At 48.6% G+C, this 9831-nt stretch overlaps 1 long non-coding RNA gene across 1 annotated transcript; it reads right to left on the bottom strand.

Annotated features, from left to right (window-relative positions):
* Window positions 1-3685: 3685 nt before the first annotated feature.
* LOC309444293 lies at window positions 3686-7268 on the bottom strand. Its single transcript, XR_014184983.1, has 3 exons — window positions 7085-7268; window positions 5840-6117; window positions 3686-3904 (listed from the first exon to the last, which is right to left on the bottom strand). It is a non-coding gene; the product is annotated as an uncharacterized lncRNA (long non-coding RNA).
* Between the last annotated feature and the right edge of the window lie 2563 nt (window positions 7269-9831).

Genomic DNA, 9831 nt, shown 5'->3' with positions numbered 1-9831 from the left:
TAATTTTCCATTCTAAACAGACTTAATACACCAGCGAGGTATTCACTGGTAATTCTAGCAAACATGATGGCTGATGGAAAAGCTTATGGAGTTGGAGCCAGTTGCTTGTGAGACTCAGGATGAAAGATCTAAAAACTGCCCACATTCCACAAGCTCCAGGGCTCCTTTAAAATTGAAATTGCTTCAAGTACGAGAACTATTCCCACACCGTGGAAAATAAATGACCGCATGTTTGCTGCCGACATCCTACATCCAGATTGCTGTGGGATGACAGTAAGGGAAATGTTACGGCCGGTCGGTGAGGCTGGATAGGCGGCTCATTCCAGATGGCAAAGCTGCACAAAATAAATACTTGGCGTGAGGAGCACAGTGACCAAACTGCCTGGAAAGAAGGTCCTGCTTGGTTGGGTCAGAAATTACCGAGCAGGACGGAAAAAGGGGAGCTTGAATGTGTTCTGGAATTCCTGGAGAGCCATCAGGGCTGTGCAAGGGCCGCGGGGATCCCTGGTGCTCAGCTCGAGTCCCTGCCTTGGAAAAAATGTGGTTTGTTTTGAAACGATCCCCCAGGTTGTCCTTTCGGTCTGGAGAGGAAGAGGGGAGGCAGACACAGCCCGGGATGCTGGGTCGGGGTGGATCCAGGCCTGGGGAGAAGGGATCAAAAATAGCAGAGTGTAAGATCAGAGAACAGTTGGAGAAAGGAAAAAGGAAAGAGAAAAGAAACAGCCAAAAGGGAAGTGGAAATGAGTCAGGAGGGAGGGAAGAGGGAAATGGGAAGGAATCTGGGCCTGTGAAGGAAGGGCAGCCTCTGGGGTGGAAAAGGAGGGTTAAGGAGAGTCCGTCTTGGCAAAACAATGGCAAGAAGCGGTGCCAAAAACACGTTCGTTCTTCCAGTAGAAAATTTTGAATTGTGATTTCTATTTTTTTTTCTTTGCTAATCCAACTGCTCCAGGTGAGTTAATGAACAGGGGAAAAAAAAAAAAGAGGGAAGAGGGAGGAAAATATTAAAGCAATGGAAAAGGAAAACCTTAAAAAGACAGGGAAGAGAAAAAGAGATGAGAGGAATATGACAATGACAACGTGCTCCAGTCTGAACATGGGGAGGGTAACAAAAAACCTGCTGCCCACAGCTGGACACCTGGATGCACAAAACCCCTTCCAAACCAACAACCACCTATCACAATGGTTAATTAGCAGCTGCTCTGGTTTTCTAGTTCCAGCCCATAATAAAAACATCTTTTTCCATACTTGCATGGCAATAATAGTGATTATGGTTATTTTAATGAGTGTCTAGCAAAGACTCCCAGGTCTTGAATTTGTTAGGGCCCGCAAAGGAAGTGTTGGAAAACATTCACTCCATTTTCTCTTATTATATACAAAACACTCGTGTGTACGTGGACTCATCCCTCTTCCGGAGAATTTGCTGGGTTTTTTGCCATTGAGCCCCAGCAGCAACTCATCACCAGCAGAAATGATTTAAGGTTAATTAACACCATCTAAACAACCAGGTGATACCAGCAGAGATTTTACCAGCACCCCACTCTGTGTGATTTTGTCCACTATGCAATTAAAAAAATCATGCCATTAGAAGTGCAGAAATTAAGTTTGGAGTCCAGCAACATTCCCAGCGCTCCCTGCCCTCTCAGTGGTTTATGCTCCTGGTACAACTGGAATGCTGGTATCTTACAGGAAAAGAAGAGAGAGATCTTGAGAAAAAAGGACAGATTCTTTGCATCAGGGCGGATCGGCAGAGAAGTTTGGCAGGTGATGGGGATGCAGACGGACACCGCAGGACCTAGAACCCCCCGTGGTTCTCCCACCGCTCCAACTCCTCGCACACCAATTCTCCCATGAAACCCCGTGTGAACTCACTGAGTATCCTCACCGGATCCACAACGCTGCTGGTACAAAGTGACAATAAAGCCGCAAAACAAAAGCCCCTCCGCAGCCCACAACAAACATACCTTTGCGTTTACGGCTGCTGTGCACGGCAAGGGATGAACTTCAGCGTCTGGGTAACTTGCACTTTGCACAGAGCATCTGGTTTATGATCCTCTCGGCACAGCCTGTGTGCAAACACTGTATGTCCCGACCCAGAGCTGCACCGGCATCTTCATTTGCGTCAGCCAGCAGGTTCGACCGAGGTCTTGAAAATGCAACAGGTTTTATTAGGAAAAGTGAATTAAAACCCGCTCTTCTGCAGCACCATCCCAGGAGCTGTGGGACACCTGCCGGCTCTGTCCCACGTGCCTTTACCACCTCCTGCCCGGTCTTTCTGCTCAGTCCCTCCTCAAATTATTCAGCGAGGGCCCAAATAAGAATCAAATATCCTGATTCAGCCTAATTCCAAAGGCTAGCTGCGTTTACCCATGAATTTATGTCTTCCCCCAAGCCAAGAAGTAAGCAAACAAACAAACAAACAGGCTGAAGAGCTCCATCCCTGGTGGTGCAGCATCCCACAGGACATTTCGAGGGTGGGAAGGTCAAATACAGAGTGAAGACACAGCCAGTGGAGCAAAGTCGGGTCTGTTTGCCTGGCCTGATGTGGAAATAGTTATAGTGCTACTAACTGAAGTAGCTAAATCCTCAGAAGTGTCCAAAACAACCATAATTTAAACACATTAGAGCCGGAGATGCTTGGACATGCTCTAGCAAGAAAAGAAGAAAACTAAAATGAATTAACCAGCAGCTCTTATAAACCAGAGTGAAAATGTTTTAAAAGAACATAATTGACATTCTTTGCTATTGCTTTGCATCAAGATAAAATTTGCAAGATGCTGAAGCACCTGGGTCCCGTGTTTTTATCCCAAAGACGGGGATTTGGAAGGAGCGGGTTTGCTCCTGGGCAGGGACTCGGTTCCTGCTGCATCCGACTCAACTGCAAAGGGGCTTTGGAGAGCGAAACATCGGAGCCAGTTCCCGAGGAACAAAGCGGAGGGGAAGGACAAAAAGGAAAGCAAGCAGGCAAAATCAATCTGAATTGTAACAAAATTAGAGTCTTCATTGAAATGTTCCACTTTTGGAACCGACTTTTTCTGTCAGACAAAAGGCTGAGACTTCAGTTGTTGAAATACTGCTCTCTTCTTTAACTTGGTCTAAATGTCACAGGTGGACGAGCTGCAGGTGAACCATCAGCAACACAGGCCTGATGCAATCCCCAAATATTTTCATGTCCAGCATAATTTGACACTTTTCCCTTGGTTTGCTGTGTTTTCTCTCCTGCTGCGCATGGGGTGCAGGTTTCCCACCTCCCACCAACTGGTGCAGGTTCCCTCATCTTTCTGCCTCCTGCCCATTTTCTACCCCCCACTTCACATTTAGGGAGCAAAACCCGCCTCCCTCCCGACACCGCGCGGACATCTCAGTTTAACTACGTACACAAAGAGATCTATTTGCACCCCGAGCTGCGTGCGCTGCTGCAGCTTCACCTTCAGGAGCAGCTGCTCCATCCCCCTGCTCCGCTCTGACGTGGCTTCTCAATTGTTCCACTCCACTTCCCCATTGTCTTTCCTCAGAGCGCTATTTCTTTCCTAGCTGGCATTTTCTTCGCTGTCCCCAAACAACCTCTTTTACTCTCTCTCTCCTACAATAACCCAATTCCTCGTTATTGTTTCCATTCTTTTTTAATATAATTGTTTATATGTTTTCCCGGTTGTCGAAGCGCAGGCCCTGCTCGGTGCTGGGGGCGGCTCTTCCAGCCGCAGCGGCACGGCGGAGCTGGATCCCCGTCTCCTTCACGCCGGGTCGGTGTCCGTGCAGAAGAGGCTCATCACACCTTCCGACAAGCATTTTCAATCTGTTTGCAGCAGCACACACCGTCTGTCAAGGCGCAGAGCGGCACTGAATTGGGTCTTTGATGCAAACAAGAAGCAGCCGCATGGCGTGAAGCACTTGGGAGCACTTCAGGCTGTAAAGAAAAAAAGAAAGGAGAAGATGCAGCTGTGAAGAATACAAATATTGGCTCCTGGAGGAAACCTCCACGTTGCATCCATTGTTGCAATCTATTATAGTGATTTGTGCAGGGCTAGTGCTCTCCATCCTGAGGTTGTGGTGGATCCAGCTCCCCATCCCCGGGGAGCAGAGGAGAAGGTCTAAAGCAATGATTGGCCTGAGGTGGCTCACAAGGTGTCTTTCTCCACTGAAAATGAATAAGGACCCTTTTTTTGCATGAGAAAGCAGGAAAAAAAACCCCAAAATCTGGCCTCAAAAAATTTGGTGAGCTCAGGAGGAACACTTCAGGTGGGTGCTCTGCCTCACTTCTGCATTTACACGCTGGGAAGAACAGTCACTCCCTGCTTAACAGGGAAGTTAACGAGCCTGAGTTCGTTAGCGGTGACACCTTTGCTGTGCTAATGGGGGTGAGATAAGCCCGGCAGTGAGTGAGGACAGTTTTCTGCTGGAAGAGGGATGTGTTGAGCTGCTGTCTGCCGGGAACTGGTGGGAGACCCCCGAGCCAAACGCTTTGCTGCTCTGGGGAGCTGAACATCGTCCTGGCCACCACGCACTGAGCCCCACGTCACAGCTGGTGCAAAGAAAACCCCATCGCAGGGCTGGGAGACACTGCCCAGGCTGCCCAGAGAGGGGGTAGATGAACCATCCCTGAGATACCCCAGGCCAGGCTGGACGGGGCTCTGAGCAACCTGAGCTGGTGAAGATGTCCCTGTCATGGCAGGGGGGGCACTGGGGAGCTGGGAAGGTTCCCTCCAACCCAAACCATTCTGTGTTTCTATGAAATGGAGCTGAGTAAAACCCTCCAAAAATGAAATATTTGTACCTGTGGATGATCAAACATGGTCAGTCACCCCAGGAGGGACTCCTGGCAGCAGAACCCGGATCCTTCTCCCACCTACACGCGTGTCCTTGGTGTCTATTCCAGCCATTTCTTTAACACCAGGAACACAGAGCACACGTTTGAGAGAACTACAGGACTCTTGTTTCATAAAATTATGAAGCAATATGCTTTTCAATTCCCCTCTTTGCAGTTATTTCAGCTTTTTCCCCCCAAACAGTGCCAGCAGCCTGGGGCACACAGGCAGGGTAGGACATTTGTCACAGCATCACTCAACGAGCTTTGCTAATCCCCCGCCTTATTAAAGGCTTTAAAATCCTCCTTCTGATGGATAAAACATTGTCAGTGCCTCTCTGGAGGAACCTGCTGGGAAAACGGACCCTGGTCCTAAATCTTTGGGAGAGGAGGGGAGAAAATGTCTTGGCAACATTGGGGTCTGTTCACCTCCAGTGTAGCTGCCTTTTCACCACTGCCCTTGGACAAGTACGTTTGTATTTATATATAAAATACAGCAAAAACAATCATAAAAGCCATGAGGATATAAATATAGATCCCTTCATCCAAAAGGAGCCTAAACTGCGTTTATGTAAGCTAGGATGGTAAAGGTGATGCTGTTCTGCAGTGTTTCTGTTCCGAACTTAAAAGCCCTTGGAGTTTAACACAAAATAAAAATAAACAAACAAATCCCCCAATTTACTGTTTTCTCCAACAGCCCCAAGTCCCTTCCCTCTGCCGACAACCCCGGGAGGGTGCGGCGGGGTTGGTTTGCACTGACATCAGCTTTGTAGTTTGGATAAACGGCTGGTCATTGGTCAAGATACCAGTTTTCCAGGGAAACCAGGGCTTGAAGCATTTGTTTTTGTGTATGTGTGTGTAGATTTGAACTAAATTTGGGATTAAAACTTCAGCTGTTGGGCTTCTCTGGTCTGAATTCTTGCCTAATGCTCAACACTAAGTTGTCATGATCAGTGTTACGGTTTGTTTTTGGGGGGCTGGGCATTCTTCTGATTGCTGCCCAAAGAACACTTTGGTGAGACAAAGCAAGTGAGATACCTGGATCAAGATTAAGATGTTCCTTGGAGATGGCGCGGCCACAGCTACGATGTTTTGCTCCTTTCTGTCTGCCTCGATGCAGGAGGACTATCACAGAGGCGCTTTGCAAGCTCTGATGGCTAATAATACCCCCTCGAGTTCGCCAGACAAAATATCTGCAGGAAGCTCCTGCCTGGGCCTGATGGTGATTCCCAAAACACTGACCCGGGGTGGTGCTGCTCCTCCTGCCCTCGGTCCCACCGGCATTATTGGGGGGTTCACGGGCGCTGCCTGGAGCCCTGTCGAGGTTAAAATCAAGCAGAACATCACAGAGACGCGCTCCATGCAAATAAAGGGATTGCAATGGGATAAACCACAAATCAACTCTGTTTAGTCTTTGGCATCCCTAACAGAGACGTGCAGCAGCATTCCTGCAAGCAGAGGGTTTTTATGGATGACTGAAATAACGTGTTTTTGCTACCTTCTCCCCAACAGCCTGGTGAACATCCCTCTGCCATGTATCTATTGAACTAAGAGGGCCCTCGCTTTGCTCCAGAGCAGCCCGGCTTCCTCCGGAGCGTAAGAAGCCGCCTGGACAGGACAGAAACGGGCACATTTCACCCTCAAGTGAAGTCTGCAAATACACTGAATACTTGTTAGTACCTGTGGCCACTTGCAGAAGCTGAAGTTCAGACTTTGGGAGCGATGGGGTTGATTCCCCGTTCTTGCCAACCCGTGCAGGAGGAGATGGCTTTGTGAGCCCAGAGCCGCCGGTCGGGCTGCTCGTCCCTCACGTTTGCTTTCGGTGCCGTTTCTAAGAACTTTTATTGCTTACACTGATGGTGTTTTAAAATCTGATGCACTTTCCTTCAGGTTTGCTGCTCATTTGCCCCCGTTAATCAGGTCCTGTCCTCCGCTGCTCAACGTGAAGGGTAAAGAGCCCAGTGCTCTCCCTCCCGCCATAGGGGAGAAGTCAGAGCACAGTGGAAAAGGGGAAAACAAAGGCTAAATTAGGATTCAGCGCGAGAATGAGCTCCAGCTACGGGTCCTGCACACACCCCGTTCTGAATTTCCCAGCCTGTGGCGTCAGAATTTGGCCTCACAACTGGCAAAAATGGCGTGGGGTTAAAAAACCCTGAATGACAATATGCTATAGGATCACGAGTGCTGAAAAAAGAAAGACTTTTACAGCCTGAGGAAAAAAAGACCATTGGAGGCTTCTAAATAAGTTGGACGTGCCGCTGGTATTAGAAATAGAGCTCATACCTCCTGTGGTTTACAGGGAGGGGATGCCCGTCCTGAGCGGCCGCTGACAGGGAGCACAGGGCGGTCGAGGTCGATTGATTGTAAAAGCAGGTTTGTAGCGTTCTCTTTAAAACAATCGTTCTGTTTCTTTTTGGCAAACAGCAGGTCTAGGTGCTGGTTTGGCCTCTGGTGGCTGCTTCGGACCCTCTCTGCAAATGAGCACGAAGAAAAGCACATTTTCACCCACTACAAAGCCAAAGCAGCATCCACCTGGTTCTCTTTGCTTACACTGGAGTTTATCCCAAAACTCGTCCTGCAGGAGGTAACGGGGAGAGAGTTTTGTCTGCCCAGGCATCTGCTAAGCCAGGATTTCTTGTTTGTTAAGGGAAACTCCCTGCCCCATCTGCCCATCAGGGAATGGTACATTATCTGCTACACTGTGATCCAGGCTGAAAAGGATTCCTGCCTCCATCAACACATCATGCAGGTTTCTCTCTTTTGCATGTCACAGTTTTGTTCCATTTCATGCTCGAAGAAGATGGTGGTGCACATCAAACCCACAGGGATAAGAGCTAGGTGCCCTTTTTTATAAAAAAACATAATAAAATAAAATATCTCTATTCTATTCTTGTATGTATGGTTTATATACTGAAACTATGAAAGGAGAATAAGGAATGGGTGTGTTCTCACATCCTCAGCCCTTCTGCTCACACCTGCGGGTTGCACATCCCACCATTACATCCTGTAGGCTTCCGCTGGGACCAGCCTTTAGAAATATAATAATATAATATTAATATAAAATAAAATAATACTACAAAAATATAATATTAATCAGTTCATACTTCAGCATCTAGAACACACTTCCCCCACTTCTGAGCCCCATGTGTCATTTCAAAGGTTGCCACGCAGACACACTAGCCCTGGGTAGGCTTGCTTAGTGGCTGGACTTAGGCTGGCTTAAATCCAGCTTAGAGCAGACGTTTCCACCCAGGCAGGTGTTTGCAGGAGCGGGACCGTGGCTGCTTCAGCCTCCTCCTCTGCCTCAGTCTTTGCAGAAAGAGCCTTTACACGGCTCTTCCCAACGAGTCTGTGCTGCAGGGAAATACGATCATTTGTCTGGTCAAGCTGCCCCTGTGCTACAACGCTGCCGCGACCCCTTCGTGCCAATGTCAACTGCGAGCCTTGCTCTTTGTTTCTCCAGCCTTTTTCACCCAAATTCCTGAAGGAAACTGGTTAGAATTACACTCTGGTTTAGGGGAATAAAAAGTATATTTCTAGCTGCGGAGGCTGCAAAGCAAAGCCTGAAGATGTTACTTGCTTGCACCCTACAGGCACTGAATAGCAAAAGCAGATCCAGAACAGTGTTAAGTGATGATTTAGAAGGCTGGATTCAAAGGTTTTGAGTGCTTAGGACCAGCAATGTGTGCACAGCGAGTGACAGAAGCGACATGCCAGCTGGCCGGGAGTGTTTATGATGCTCCAGTTGTTCCATTTTCAAGCAAACAGCAACAATACAGCACTACAAGTACCAACACCCTGCTATCCGATTTACCCACAGAATCATTACTATTTGCCCAATGGTTCATGATGGTGCGATGCCAAAGGGCTGTAGTTTCCTTCAGCTCCCAGTGAAAGCTTCGCAGCTCCGAGCTCTGCACCAGGACAGCAATTTAATGCAGAAATAACCATTTTTAGGCAAGGTGGCCGCTGCGGCTGGAGCCCGAGCATCCCTCCGTGGAAAAGAAGGCGGCAAAGAGAGAGAACCGGGAGATTCTACAATAAAATGCAGGCAGGGGTGGGAGAGAGGAACCTGAGTGTCCCCACGGGACAAGGGGGCAGGTGAGGAGCTGAGACTGGACTATCCGAAAAACACAAGAAACCTCAGCAGGCACCAGGCAGCTGCTCCAGGAGCGACCGGGCACTAGGGGACACCATCGTACCAGAAATCGCAGCACACGCAGCAGGAAAAATGTCCAGTTTCAGGCAAGAAACGAACACTTTTCTTTTTCCAGGCATTTCTGACAGTGACGCTGTAGCAGGACAGCGCTCCATCCCTCTTCCCAATCCTTTCACTGTTTACAGCACATACAAATGCCACAGTTTCTAACCCACCTCCTGACGGTAACGGCTCCTGTTTCTCAGCGTGTTTTTCTCTCCAGGTCGCCGTTCCCGAGCAAAACGCGACCAGCGTTTGCTGCCGGGGTGGCAATTCTGTGTGCGCCACCCAAGCAGGGGACAACCAGCTCCGCCTCTCACCTGGAGCTGGATCCTGCGCCTAGTTTGGGAGAAGCCAAGTCAAAACATCATTCTCAGCAGAATTTCCAACGCGGTGGAAATGCACGTGATGACAGACACCCAAACACGTCATCCTCACCGAAAGCATCGCTTCCCACCAAGGGGCTGACGAGCATTTTCTGGGTGTAAATACAGATTAACGGGGGTTCTTCACCTCCCAAGGGCTTTGGCTCCGCTGGGTCCCCACCCCAGCAGCCCCAGGTGCTGCCCCGAGTCCGGGCAATTTGGGCTCCAGCAAAGCCCGGTTTGGCTGGACCCAACTCAGCAACTTCTGCGCTGAAGTTTTTATTCTATCATTATTAACGATTATTCCATCACCATTACGCTCGAGCACCCTGTGTAGATTAAAATGGGTTGTAAGGGAGAAGAACCTGTATGCAGACACTTGAAAATGAAACACAGAAACCAGTAGTTGTTAAAATTTAACTTGCAACATTTTAATATTTAGCACTCTTTTTTTTAAATAGTCTCTC

Source organism: Streptopelia decaocto, assembly GCF_964273445.1.
Source record: "Streptopelia decaocto genome assembly, chromosome: 10".
Taxonomy (NCBI): domain Eukaryota; kingdom Metazoa; phylum Chordata; class Aves; order Columbiformes; family Columbidae; genus Streptopelia; species Streptopelia decaocto.
Note: the sequence above shows the minus strand (reverse complement) of the source record. Positions and strands in the feature narration are given on the sequence as shown.